This window comes from Pleurodeles waltl, chromosome 7, assembly GCF_031143425.1.
Source record: "Pleurodeles waltl isolate 20211129_DDA chromosome 7, aPleWal1.hap1.20221129, whole genome shotgun sequence".
NCBI lineage: Eukaryota > Metazoa > Chordata > Amphibia > Caudata > Salamandridae > Pleurodeles > Pleurodeles waltl.
In genome coordinates this window covers 794,174,038-794,189,361 of record NC_090446.1, presented here as the reverse complement: position 1 = coordinate 794,189,361, position 15,324 = coordinate 794,174,038, and the positions used below count along the sequence as shown (strand labels likewise).

General features: G+C 44.8%; 1 protein-coding gene across 2 annotated transcripts in view; it reads left to right on the top strand.

Moving 5' to 3' along the window:
- Positions 1 to 15,324, top strand: part of RANBP17 (RAN binding protein 17) — a 1,172,021-nt gene that overhangs the window by 815,165 nt on the left and 341,532 nt on the right. The window lies entirely within an intron of this gene.

Sequence of the window (15,324 nt, the reverse complement as noted above, 5' to 3'; positions counted from 1 at the left end):
TGGTCTCAAATTATTCTTTAGAGTGTGTCCAAATTTATTGATACTGTGAGTACAACAAATACTTAGCACGTCTTCAAGATTAACCTAACTACTCGACCTAGCTACCACACTAATTACAGAATTATATGGTCTAGATTTTACCTCTGTAAACCAGGGCAAGATTGCTCAAACTCTTTGCACAGTGTTCATCACTTTTGTACACTATATTGAGAGCCAGCCCCCTACAGCTGCCATTGCTGGGAGTACTTGGCCTAGAACTTGGAGGGTTTAAGTTGTACATGCCGCCGGAGGAGGGCCCCCTACTTCTTCCAGCCCCACTAAAAACCTTCTGGTTGAAGACCTTACAGATGGACTGGTGGCCTTATCTAGAGAGGAAAAAGTGGTGACGAAGTTTGTCAGTTCCTTAATGAAATGGTTTCTCAAGAGACCCCCATCTGCCACAGCACCGCCTTCTGTGGTTGCCGATTCCTCCAGTTGGGAGTCGATTTTAATCAATAAAGAGCATCTGGGCTCGGTAGAAAACACACAACTTGCGTTCCCCAAGAAACATAGAGCCCGCTGGGTCCAGCCAGAGAGAATTACGGGGCAATCAAATCGTCCAGTTCACAGGGCTGCTCTGTCGCTTCCCAAATTTTTGTAAGTTGACCAGGTACATCAAGAACCTTATTCTGGCAGGGTCTCCAGGAGCAGTCCCGGCCCTTTTTCAGGTCCCTGACAAATTTAGTGCTAAAGGTTGCCATTTTGTCATCGATCTCGGGGGTAGAAGCCATTATGCCCACCAACGAGGGTCTTGGGCACTCCGCCTGCAGACGCCGCTGGACCTCCCATGGTCTTACCAATACGGGTAGCCACATACGCCACCACCTTATTGTCGGGAATCTGGTCCACAGACGGGGGTGATAGATATCCAGATCTAGCATGTCGCGTGTACCAACTACATCTTGCAGAGTAGACACACCCTGATCATCCAGCCGGGGTCATTTGGCGCCACTCTCCTGTCGCCGGGATCTACTGGGACCTGGTTCATCACCAGAGTCGCCATCAGGGTTATCAGAATCTTCCTGGGCATTGTCATCTATCTCCTGAGGGGTATAGAAATCATCATCATCATGGGTAAACGCAGGTTGGGAATCGGAATCCTGATGCACAAATGCCTTGTAGCGCCTTCTCAGAGAAGCTGTACGCAATCTCTCAAATGCATCAGAAGGGGACAAAACAGCCCAGGCCATGGTGCAAGATTTTGCCATCCGCTTACCCTTACGGGCACCCTGAGTGTTGCCAGGGAGCAAAGAACCCACCCCTTCCCCTGGCAGGGGCACAACATTCAGTGTTTGAACCTGCCATGGATGTTCAGGTATAGTAGGAGCCTAACAAAATAAGCTGGATATAGAAAGGTGTCTTGCTATGCACGCCAATTAGGCCCTTAAAACCTTATTAGAAGCTGAGGATCAGTAGAAAAAAAACCTTTCCCTTGCCAATGTTTGTTGGAATCTCTGAGAATAGGTACACGCCCTTGAGTTATAATGTGTTCTCAAGGGAAGAACGATTCGCAGATAACTGCACAGCTGGAGCTTGACGGCACCTAATGAGGGATCCACACAACATCTAAAACAAACTGTCAGTGGGGGCTTCCCATGCGCTTGAAGCAAACAGTGTCTCTGATTCCTAAAGCAGAAAGCAAAGACAATGAGCTGCGCAGGGTGAAGGAATGTGAAGGCACTGTCTGCATGCCCAGAGGGCCTGACATGCCTCGTTGAGCTGAATCTTCGTAATAGAGCAGGTCAGCCGGGTGCTCCTCAAGCCCCCTACTGGAGTCTGTAAGCAACCTCACAGCACAGAGCCAATTTGGAGCTCCCTCAAAGTAGCGCTTGCTCTCAAAAGGAGACATCTTCACACAACCATCAACACAGCCCCTGTAAACATGCATAATCTTATAACGTAAATCACCACAAACAGTGATAGAAAGCCAGTAAGAAAATGCACTTATCTGGCTGTTGAGCAGCGAAGAAAAAGGAGGTCCTTTTCCTTGGTGGAGGATTACATAAGGAGTGCTCTATAGTTTTGTACTGTTGGAAGTTCAACAGTAAAAACTCATGAGATTTGTAGACTTTGCTGTTTCATCGTGGTATAATATTTCTTTATGACTGCTGACCTATAAAAATGGAAAGAACAATGCATATTCTGAGGCTCTGGTCCTGACATAGATTCTGCATTTCTTTCACACAATCCTGCAAGTTTCTTCTTTCTCACTGGGTTTTTAGAATCCAAACCTTTCTTTTCCCTCTTTATGCTGATGTCAGGCATGTGTCCTTCATCACTTTTTCTACTATACTCCTTCTTTCTTTTGTACTCTGATCGGCTCTCTCTTTTACCTTCAATGTCCTGCAAAAAAATGTGAAGAACGGCTATGAGAATACTGATACCAATCAGGTTTTTAAAATTTTTAGAGGTCTCTTAAGTTATAACCACCCTTGCCGGAGTCCCGAGAGGTGGGCGTTCCAGTTTTTTATCTTTGTCTTTTTGTTTTTTCTTCCATTGCAGATTTCTCCTTAATGGAACACTCAGTTTCATTCTTGAATGTGGCTTAACAGGTTAAGTACCTAAGTTATCTCTACCTATAGAGCTGTTAACTTCAGGGATTATTTTTTGTATTTTTGGCTCACAGTCCTGAACCAGACCTGCTTGAAGTCTCTGACGTATAGCCAGAGCTGAAGCCTCTCCCTTTAAGTTGCTTCGTATGATAGAGGAAACTGTAGAGACTTTTTCCATTAACTTCATTCCTAAATCCAGAGCAGGTGCAGCTCAACGCGCGTATTTTTACTTGTCTAAGTACATCCGGGAGAACTGCCAATAAAGGCGGATAATGCATGCTAGTATAAAGAGACTTCCCCAGGAGTTACATTCCTCTTGGAAGGCAGCACCCTAAGAGGAAGGCACATAGTTGATATCCTGTGTTTATCTTGGGGGTAGAGAATGGATACACTGCTTCTAACTGGTTGATCTAGCGGGCAATCCAGAAAGCTATTTCATCATGCTCTCTGGGTGCTTTTCTCAGGACAGTGTTTTTTTTTTTTTGATAAAGAGTTTTATTGATTTTGCAGAACAAAAATGATACATACAATCAATCAACACAATGCCAACGGGCATTGAACAATGGTCTAACCCCTCGTCCCCAGCACCACAGTTTAAGTGACAGTTATACGCATTTTAGAAGCCTGCTGCGGCCTCCCATTTCCCCCAAATCTTATTGTATTTATTCGGGCATCCTCTAGCCTCATTTACAAGTTTTTCTCGCTGCGCGCACCAGTCCATTCCCCGTCTCCATTTAGTCAGTTTCGGGGCCTCCCTGGCCTTCCAATCCGCCACTATATCCCTCTTGGCCACCAGACACGCCACCCCTAGGAAAGTTCGATCTGCTCTCCGCAGCCCAGTGTCTCCCATGACTCCCAGGAGGAGGGGCAAAGGTACCCTTTCTATATTCTCCTGTAGGGCCTCGGAGACTTCGTGTAAGACAGCTTCCCAATAAGTCACCATGGCTGGGCAGGCCCATACCATGTGGAAGAAGTCAGCTACAGGATTCCTACATCGGGGGCACTCCGCTGTGGGGCGGAGGCCCGCTCTGTGTAGCTTGGTGGGTGTGAGATAGGCTGTGTGAAGATAGTAGGTTTGTATTAATCGGAAATGAGTGGCCATTGTAAGGGCTCGGGGGCCATCAGTGCCTCTGTCCAATCCGTTCCCTCCATGGGTCCCACCCATCCTTCCCATCTTTGGCGGAGCCCCTCCACGGAGTCAGCGGTGTTGGCGATTAGGGTGCGGTATATCTGAGACACACCTCCCCTGCCCAGGTCGCCCATCAACGTCTTTGCTTCCATGGGGCTATATTCGGGTATGACATCTCCAGTCTGGGCATGCACTAGCAGGGCATGGCGGAGCTGGAGATACCGGTGGAACTGTGTCTTGTTTAATGAAAAGTGTGTCTGAAGGTCTTCAAAGGACCGCATGTGTGACCCTCCTCAGACGTCGCCCAGCGTGGAAATGCCTATGTTATCCCAGTTCTGAAAACCTTCCAGGTCCGCCACCTCCACCAAATGCCTCCCGTGCCACAGCGGGGTCTGCTGGGTAAGACGCCCCCACCACCCTATTAATCTCTGAGCTGTCCACCATCCCTGCAAAACCACCTTGGTCACGTCCGGGATCTCTCGGGAGATCGGGCTCCCGTATAGGGTATCAAAGATCCGGGAGTAGCCCATCGTCTGTAGTCCCAATCGGTATGCAGGGACTGACCACCCGCCTCCCACCCAGTCATTAATCACCAGCAAGTGCATCGCCAGGTGGTAGTATTGGATATTGGACATGCCTAAACCACCTTCGTGTGTATCTCTCTGGCAAGTTTTGAGCGCCAGCCGCGAACGGGCGCCGCTCCATATAAATTGGCGGGCTAAAGAGTCCGTCTCTCGGAACCATTTCTTGGGAATAGGAAAGGGAAAATTCTGCAAAAGATAGAGGAGCCTGGGGAGGATCATCATCTTATAAAGCGCTATTCTACCAAGCAAGTTCAGGGGGAGAGTCCTCCAGCGCAAGAGATCAGCCCTAATCCTCCCAGTTAGTGGCGTAATGTTGAGTTCCCACGCCAACTCAGGTATAAGTGAGATATGTATCCCTAGATATTTAAAGCTGTTTCTTCGTACAGGGATGTTTCGTTGCCAGTCTATACAGTCTCGGGAGCGGTGTAGTGGAACCAGCAGAGACTTGGTGGGATTTAGAGTCAGTCCCGAAGCCTCCGCGAAGAGGCCCAGGATTTCTAATACTCGGGCCGCTTTTGGCCGGGTTGGAAATATATAAGAGGACATCATCTGCGTATAGCGCAATCCGGTCCTCTGAGCCTGAAGGCCAGGACCAGCCCTCGATTAGGGGGTCGTCTCTCAGTAGTATTGCCCAGGGTTCTATTATTAATGCGAAGAGCAGGGGGTATAGTGGGCATCCCTGTCGTGTTCCTCGGCCAATGTGGAACGGATCGGAGACCACTCCGTTCACTTGGACTCTGGCAGTCGGGTTGGAATATAGCAGCCTCACTAGACCTTGAAATTTGGGCCCGAGTCCGTTCCTTTGCAGAACCTGTTCGAGGTAGGACCAGTCCACCTTATCGAAAGCTTTCTCAAAGTCGAGTAGGAGAAGCGCCAAAGGTGTGTGCAACAGACTACCGTGGTGCGCCAGAGCCAGGTGTAATCGTCTGATGCAGTGCCTAGTACTACGAGTGGGCATGAAACCACACTGGTCAGGGTGTACCAGGGTGGGCATTACCTCCTTCAATCTAGAGGCAAGGATCGAGGAGAACACCTTGATCTCGATATTTAGCAATGAGATGGGCCGGTACGCCGAGCAGTGTCGCGATGGAGGTTGGGTTTTGGGGATCACTACGATTGTCGCCTGGTCGATCCCAGCGGGGAAACGGCCCAGTCTTTCGGCCTTCTCGTACATGTTAAGCAGGTGGGGACCCAGGATATCACTGCATTTGCTATATAGCTGGGAATCCATCAGGGCCTGGGGTTTTACCCGATGCCAGGTTGGATATCGCATTGGTGACCTCTGCGGGGCTAATGGCTTCCTCCAGCCGGTCCCTTGCCCCTGGAGAGACCCTGGAGAGAGTGTTGTCATTTAAGAGGGGGGTCTCTCTCTCGGCAGCGGGGCAGGGGTGCATTGCATATAGACAGGAGTAGTAGGAAGCTAAACTTTGTGCGATTTCTACAGGTGTTTTGGCGAGGGAGCCCGAGTCCTCTAGAATCTCGGGTATAATCCTATTGGCTAGAGGGCGGGTGGCCAACCAGTGCAAACGTTTCCCATTTTTATCTCCCCAGCCATATATTCGGGCCGCTGAGGCTCTCCACATGTGTTTTGCCGCGTCTAGCATTATGTGTTTAATCTCCTCTCTAACTCTAGCCAGTTGCCTCAGGGTAGAGGCAGACATAGAGTTCATTTGGTGGCGTTCCAGTTTTAAAGCCCTGGTCTCCAACTCGGAGACCCGGGAGTCACGGTCTCTCTCGCGGGAACGAAGAAGGTGTTTGGCGTGTCCTCTGATGGTAGCTTTACAGGCGGCCCATATTGTTCCTGAGGACCGCACCGATCCTATGTTTAATTCAAAGTATTGAGTGAGGTGGCTCCTCACCTAGGACAGTGTTAATAGTCTATGTCTGATTTGTTTTTGTGGGGGAGCAGCAGGTCCTGCAGCTACAGCAGGTCAGTAGCTCAGGGTATGTTGCACGAACTGTACAAGTCTCCTGTATAGGGTGACTATACTTTAAAACCCCTACTACTTCTGCATGATACAGAGTTTTGGGGTGAGGAACTGGTTTGTTACAAATCCAGTACTGACCACATACCCCCCCTCTCATTGCTAAGAGGCCTCAGACAAACATGTCTGTGCGTCTGTAGCAAATGACCACCACACCAGTTTTTGTGTTCTTGATATGTTAAAGGGATTTCCAATTCCTGGAAAGCCCTCTATTATGTAGGTGGATCTAGCACCATGTATTCATGAAACTGCCCTGAGGCAGCACCAGGAGGCTTGAACTCCATCCAGGAGGGAAAGGTCTCAAAGGCATTTGCTCGATGTGCACCTATTATGAAAATTACTCCCCTCACCTCCAATCGGGACACCTCATGTTTTGAGAAACTGCTTTCCCGCAATTAGCCCTTGTAGCGGTAGCAATGATGAACGGATTTAATTTGTGATTTGAATTAAAGAATTAGAAAACCCACAGAATGAGAAATAACCTTTTTTTGTGCCAAGCTTGACAAACCTACAGAAGTAGGTGCTCCTTTATTCCCAATAGGAGGTGACCTTAATTACTATGAACATCTTGTAATGGGGTAGTAATGATTCATATTTGTGTGATAGGTAAAAACTACTTAAGGTGTAGCCTAAAGATACGAGCCACACATTGGGTGCCAAATTTTGTGTAAGTTACAACTTGGGCGTAACTCTACAAGGGGTGCCTTCCCAACCAGGGGTGGCACAAGTGAACCTGGTTCAATAACCAGTGCTGAGAACCAGAAAAAAATTGCAAGACACTATCCAGAGTGTATTAACACAGAGGTATTGCATTTGGGTTATTAACAATGCCATGAAGGAATCAGCAACCTAATTCGGTTATCATCAAAGTATACATTTCTGATGTTGTCTTACGGACAAATAGGTAGGAAGGACGTCAATTCAGGCTACACTTTTTTTATTAAATGTGTGTGGTATATATATAAGAATATAGTTAAGATAAGAATGATTATGCAATGGGCCACATACTTACGTTTGGCAGAAAGTTTGATCAGGCAAGAAGAGATTTTCGTCAGAAGGAGGCCCTGAGGTGACAGGAAGTTTCCTCCTCAGAATCAAGTATGGAGAATGTCTCCGACATTGAAGAGTCACCGGGACAAGTATCCCAATTGGACAACCGTTTACAACTTTGGAAGAATACCGTTTTTTGCAGTTAAATCAGAGACCACAAAGGAAACCGCCCACAAGCAAAGGAGACGGCGCAGCAGGTGTAGTAGGAAAAGGATTAGGAGGGACAAAATGGCAGCAAGAAAGCGAGAAATTTGGAGGCAGGAATCTTCGACAGCACAGGAGAAAGAAGTGATAGATGAGAACAAACTAACCGTAATTAACATATCATCCCCTACGTTATCTCAGGATGAACAGACAGTTCTAGAATTGGGACTTTCTTTCTGCCCCACAGCAAATATTGATTATACCCAGACTCGTATTGATGTTTTCCAATTTGTTAGAAAATTGAAGCTAATGAAAATCTTTGCTCAACAATAAGAGCAATTGCCTTCGCAGGAAGGAAAAATACCTGGTGGAATTGTTGACCAAATATCTAAGTTAACCTTAGGAGATATTGATGGCCTAGCTACATTGGGAGAATTAGAAATTGGAGAAAAATTGTGGGAGATGGATAAGCAACTTTTACATGAATTGGGCTTGTGGACTGGTGACATGAGTGAGAGTAATTTTAGACCCCAGTCGAGGTGTAATCCCACCACCCCACATGATAACATTGATGCTTTTCATGATGCTGTTAATTTTGAGTTACTCTCTCTATGCAAAAACACTCAGAACTCATTCGCAAATAATATGACACCAGGCCAAGGGGCTGCCTTATTTTCTTTGCAACAGGCAACGTCATTTATAATCAAACCAGCTGATAAGGGTGGCAATGTAGTTTTATGGGATACGCAAAAATACCATAAGGAAGCACAGAAACAACTGTTATATTCAAAGATTTATGAGAGATCCACTATAACAGCGTATCGGTCATCTATAACATCATTTCATGACTTGCTTAGAGAAAGTTGGGATTGTGGTCTCCTTTCTGATGACGAGTTTAAATTTCTCATGATACAAAAACCATTAGCACCTTGCTTTTATCTGTTGCCAAAGATTCACAAAGATCCGCTGAATCCTCCTGGGAGACCCATTGTATCAGCGAGAGGCAGCCTTCTGGAAAATGCATCAATATATCTAGACCATTTCCTCTGCCCATATGTTTCGGGGTTGGCATCGTATTGTAGAGATACATCAGATTTGTTTTGTAAAATCCAACATATTCCATGGAAATCAAATTATGTTATGGTGACAATTGATGTAGTAGCACTTTATACTTGTATCCCACATGATTTACGTATTCGTGCCTGTAAGCATTTTTTCAGGGATAAACCCATCAGGCTGTATGAGCATTCTAATTTACTTTTGAGGCTATTACAGTTTTGTCTGGAAAATAAATGTTTTCTGTTTGAAGATGATTGGTTTAGACAGATGTCTGGGACCTCGATGGCAAGCTGCTTTGCCCCCAGTTATGCCTGACTTTATATGAGATGGTGGGAGACTCAGCATGTCTGGGTTGATGAGAACGAAAAATGGTCTGAGCATAATATTTTTTGGACCAGATACATAGATGATATTTTTCTAATTTGGGATGGTCCAGAACCATTATTACATGATTTTCTGAACTGGTTACCCTCAAACGATTTGAACCTGAAATTTACACACAAGATAGACAAACAAAGTATTGATTTTTTTTATGTAGAAGTTTGGGTGGAGGATGGTACTCTTCAGACAGTTGTTTAGAAAAAGCACATCTGGACACAGTATTTAACATGCGTTGAGCCATCACCCGCCAAACTTAAAATGGAGTATACCTTACGGTGAATTTTGTAGAGCTAAAAGGAACTTTAGTACAGCTCAGGGTTTCATGAATGAACAAGGGAAGATGATTCACAGATTCAGATCGCGGGGCTATCCTAAAAGAGTTTTATCCAAGGCATGCCAGCAAGTAGCAATGTCTCAGCGAGATGGTCTCCTTCATCCGAGACACAGGGGAGATAACACCAATACTTTATGTTTTATAACAACATTCAAAGTTGAATCCCTCGCAGTAAGAAAAATTCTGATTAAATATTGGTGTCTAATCAGAGCTGATAAGGTCATTGGCCAGTTAGTAAGCCCCCAGCCCAGTGTGACATACAGAAGAAGTGGCTCCTTGCGGGACATGTTAGTACATAGCTACTCCAAGCTAAATAGGGAGACCTTCCTGGACAAACAACAAGGTTTCTATAGATACACGAAATGTAAGGCCTGTAAAAATAGCATAAATCGCACGGACTATGTTTTGCCTACTAGAAAAACAGAGAGGATTACGTAATTCCTTAGTTGCAATTCTGTTTTTGCGATTTACGTTATCATGTGCCCATGTGGACTACAATATATAGGGAGCACCATTTTTCCCTTAAAAAACTGAATCTAGAACATTGGCGGGCTATTAAGAATAATGATCCCGCTTATCCTGTAGCCCGACACTGTAATGCAAATCATGAAGATTTGAGTGATAGTATGTCATTTTTTGGAATAGATAGGGGACTTCCCACACCACGAGGTGGAGACAGAGAAAAAAGACCCAGGAAACTAGAAAGCGAATATATCATTTGCCTTAATAGTCGTCATCCTTGGGGTCTTATTAAGGATGAGGAACTTTTTGTTCACATTGGCTGAAATCCATCATGAATTTGCATGAAACATATTATAATGTGATGTAGTAAATAATTAGGGATGAGTGTCATGTAAAAAATATATATTTTCTTTTTTTTGGGCCCGTAGATTAGAATTATAGAAGTATGATATACAATTTTATGGATGAATAATTGCTTGATGATATTAATGCTGATAAGGATTATTAAGTGGCCCATGTGTTGGTATACAATGACAATTTAATACTGTAGGCATATCGGTGATTAACCATGTGGGGAAGTAACATTGTTAGTTATGTGTGTTCACAAATGCAAGTATGTTTCATGAAATTTTCATAGTATTTCTTTTAGGTTATAAAGGTTATGGGGAGGGGAGATTGTCATAATGACTTTGGCTGTTGACAAAGACCGTTATAGTCGAAACGCGTCCAGGCTTGACAAACCTTGTAGAATGGCTTTGTAAATAAATCTCATCATTATTCAGCAATTGTTGGGAGTGCTGTATTCTAAAATTTATTTTGAGACATTTAAATGTGGTACACCAGCTCTGTTAGGCTAGTGTTGGAAGAACAACGGGAGCAGTTGAAATCTAAAAATCAAAAATACATATATATATATATCAGTTGTTATTTATCCTTGACCTAATGGGGAGTCAACATTTGTCCCAGACTATCGCCTTTTATGTGATATCAGTGTTGTTGATCAAAGAATTTGACGATATCACAGCTCCATGAAAGATAAGGTCTGGCAACAATGGTGTTAAGACAGACATGACCATGAATCAGCAAAAACTGGGTAGATGGCAATGTCCTGTGTCCAAGACAGGGAAGATGGCCGCACCCATGAGCTCTGATGGAGTCAGACCTTATGGACTTTATGTCATGTGGCAGCTACAGTTTATTTTCAAAGAAGAGACCTTTCCAAACAGTGAAGCCAAGATTCCATAGGTTCTGCAAAATGTGACAAGTGATGCAAGCTTATGGGCTTCAATCAAATTAGCTCATTTTCAACGTTCCTTGTTGACCTCCTTTGCAGGTTTTTAAAATGATTTCCATCTTACCTTTCAGCTGTGTCAGACAAAATATGCCTCAGAAAGCTAGTTATTGGAATACGGAGAGGGCATTAAGTATTTAGTAAGTTACATTCTTTGAATTAAACATTTAGCATCAGCCTGTAATTGGAATGACCAGGCCTTGAAAGTACATTTTTGATGTGGCATCAGAGAAGATAATAAGCGCGAGTTAGTCAGAGATGCCATTCTGAGAACGTGTTCTGCCTATATTGATTTAGTGGTGCACCTCGAATAAAAGATCCAAGAATGAAAACATGAACACTACCATGAAGAGAGATTTTGATCCCCTCTAATTGTAACCCAGTCATGGGTGTATCGAAAACCTGAAATCCAACAATCTAGCCCTGAACCAATGCAGATTGGGCCCAGTCATAAAGGGCCTTTGAATGGAGAAGCAAAGAAATGAAAACATACAGACTCTTTGTGTGTGTGTGTATATTGTGTTAAGGGTGATCATTTAATTTGGTTTTACTCTAGAGACTCTAAAGGGGTTGGGAGGTCCTAGAGTTCTTCATCAATCCCTTTACTATTATTATGTCTAATCGAAGAAGAAACAAATGTGCTATTTTCTACCCAAGCAATTAAAACAGCCTGTGGTGAAGACTTTCGGTGTGTCAGCCATGCTTGATTCTGCAGCATTTGGAAATTGTATTGCTAATACTCTTTTGTCTCTTTACAGCCAGCTTTCTTACAAAAAGAAAAGACGCATTTGAAAAGATCAATGCAGTTGATGGTACTTCACTAGCTTCTGGTCTTGTGACACACTCAACTCCACGTTTGTTGATGATGTGCAGAAACCATCAAGAATATAGACAATTCCATCTAATTTAGACACCTTCATTTCAAATAATCTTCAAAATCTCTTGGGTGATGGATAATAACCAAAACATACACAACGCAGAATAATCAACTTGAATTCCATTTATTCCATTTCTTATCATACGATTGCTAACTTTACTGATGAGGCAGTATCATAGGAGACTACGTAAAATAAAAGTTCCAACTTAGTGGCTATAATTAGTGGTCATAAACCTACCACTGGGATAGACAGACTCTTTAGAAGCCTTTAGTGAAAAACAACCATAATAGTACTACAAAGCAGACCATACACCTATCCTGTATACTAAAAAGCAATGCTCCAATTTCACCTGGTAAAGTATAACCACTAACCAGACATGAAAAGAAGTCTGAAAGAATTACGTTTATTCCAGTTTAACCTGTAGGGTGCATGGGAGGAGCTGGTCTCGCCCTCGGCTACGGTTCCCTTGTGCCGGGGACGAGACCAGCTCATCCTGCACCGGGCCCCCCGGGGGCCTCCCACCCACCCCCGTCAGATATGGAAGGGGAATCGCTGCCCCTTCCACCCACGATGCCCCCCCAATGATGTCTTATGATGTCAGCACGCGATCACGTGCTGACCTAATCAAAGGACACCTCCCATCGCACTAGAAGCATGCTTCCAGCGCGATGCGGAAGAGAAATGCTAAGCATTTCTCCTCCGCTAGGGAGAAGGGGGCAGGAAGAGACATTGAAAGAAAGGAAAGGCTTTTTCTTTCTTTCGATGTCATTCTGAGCATTTTGCGATTGGGCAGCAGAAATGCCCACTAGACACCAGGGATTTTTTTTTTTTTTTTTTAGTTACATATGAAGGGGAGCAAGGATCGCTCCCCTGGGGGGCATTTAATTATTAGGCCTTTTCTGACCACGGAGGCAGATCGGCCCATATTGATTAGGCCGATGGGGGCAGAAGCCACTAGACTCCAGGGATTTTTTTTTATTTTTTTAATGAAACTGGCAAAAGGCGAGCGACCCCTTTGGCAAAGGTCGCTCCCCAGGGGGCAATTTATTTCAGGGGGCAATTTATTTCAGGGGGCAGAAATATTGATTAGGCTGCTCAGCCCCCAGGAGGGGCAGAAGCCACTAGACACCAGGTATTTTTTTAAATTTGTTTACATTGATAAGGGGAGTGACCCCTTAGGCAAGGGTCTCTCCCCTGGGGGGGAGGGGCAAATTGTTTTCAGGCCATTTCTGCCCCCCTTGGGGGCAGATTGGACTATTTTTATTAGGCGGGCAGAAACCATCAGGGATTTTTTTTTTTTGGTGCCAATTTCACACAAGGGGAGCGACCCCTTTGGCAAGGGTCACTCCCCTGGGGGACAAATTTATTTTAGGCCATTATTTTTGTAAGGCTCATCTGCCCCCCAGGGGTCCAGAAACCCCACCAGACACGAGGGAAGATTGATTTTTTTTTTTCAAAAAAAGAGGGTCGGGGTATGGCCATACCCCCACCCCAAATAAATGGGGACAAAGTTGTTCTGCCCACCGGTGGACATATGGGGCAGTTACCCCCGATCTACTCCCCAGGGGGCAGAAAGCCTATTAGATGCCAGGGAATTAAAAAAAACAATAGTAGGCTGGTGGCTGCCAACCAGTATGGGCATGGTTATGCCCCCACTCCATCTGAAGGGGGTAACAGTCTTTCAGCTCTCCCCTGCACACTAAGACATATTATCCCATGGCAAGCAAGAGGACATTTGGTTATTTTGGGTTTTGGTTTTACCTTTGGGCCATGAAAGCTTGGCTAACTCTCAAAACCGTCCCACTTGGAATGGTGAGAGTTTTGGACTTTGGGACACTGCCATATAGAAAAAGCCACAAGACCTAGACACATCTGAAAACTAAACATCTGGCCTGGTCCAGTGTTGTGTGCTTCACATGCACCCTGCACCATTTTCTTACCCACAATGCCCTGAAAAACCTCCAATTTTGCTGGAAATCACACATTTTTCCCACATTTTTGTGATGGAACCTTCCGGAATCTGCAGGAATCCACAAAATTCCTACCACCTAGCATTGTTGCATCTATACCGATAAAAAATTCTGCCCCACTTCTCAGCCTAATTGTTTTTTTTTTTTTCGAACTGCCCTTTTTGGTCTGCGTTGGTGCCCCCTCAATTTTGCCATGTTTTTGGCTCTTCCCTGTCACAGGCACTTAGCCCACCTACACAAGTGAGGTATCAATTTTATCGGGAGATAAAGGGGAACGTTGTGTGATATGAAATTTGTCCTGGTGTGGTGATCCCACACAGAAATGTGGGAAACGTGTTTTTTATCTAAATTTGAGCTTTGATGAGGATTCTGGGTTTGGGTTTGGTAGGTTTCCCTATATGGCTGCTGAGCCCAGAACCAAAAACGCAGGTGCCCCCTCCCACCACCCCTGCAAAAACAGGTAGTTTTGTATTTGATAATTTTGATATGTCCAGATAGTGTTTTGGGGCATTTCCTTTTGCGGGCACTGGGCCTACCCCACACAAGTGAGGTACCATTTTTATTGGTAGACTTGGGGGAACGCTGGGTGGAGGGAAATGTGTGGCTTCTCTCAGATTCCAGAACTTTCTGTCACCAAAATGTGAGGAAAAAGCGTTATTGGGCCAAATGTTGAGGTTTGCAAAGGATTCTGGGTACCAGAACCTGGTGAGAGCCCCACAAATCACCCCATCTTGGATTCCCCTAGGTATCCAGTTCTAAGAAATGCACAGGTTTAGTAGGTTTCCTTAGGTGCCGGCTGAGCTAGAGGCCAAAATCCACAGCTAGGCACTTTGCAAAAAAATAGTTCTGTTTTCTTTGTGAAAATGTGATGTGTCCACTTTGTGTTCTGGGGTATTTCCTGTCTTGGGCCCTAAGCCTACCCACACAAGTGAGGTACCATTTTTATCAGGAGACTTGGGGGAATGCTGGGTGGAAGGAAATGTATGGCTCCTCTCAGATTCCAGAACTTTCTGTCACCGAAATGTGAGGAAATTTTTTTTTTTGGGCCAAATTTTAAGGGAGCAAAGGATTCTGGGTTACAGAACCTGGTGAGAGCCGCACAAGTCAACCCATTCTGGATTCCCCTGGGTGTCTAGTTTTCAAAAATGCACAGGTTTGGTAGGTTTTCCTAGGTGCACAGCTAGTCACTTTCCAAAAAACACGTCAGTGTTCAATGTAAAAATGTGATGTGTCCATGTTGTGTTTCCTAAGCGAGCATTAGGCCTACCCCTGCAAGTGAGGTACCATTTTTACCGGGAGACTTGGGGGAACACAGAATAGCACAACAAGTGTTACTGCCCCTTGTCTTCTCTACATTTTTTCCTTCCAAATGTAAGACAGTGTGTAAAAAAGACATCTATTTGAGAAAAACCCTATAATTCACATGCTAGTAAGGGCACCCCGGAATTCAGAGATGTGCAAATAAC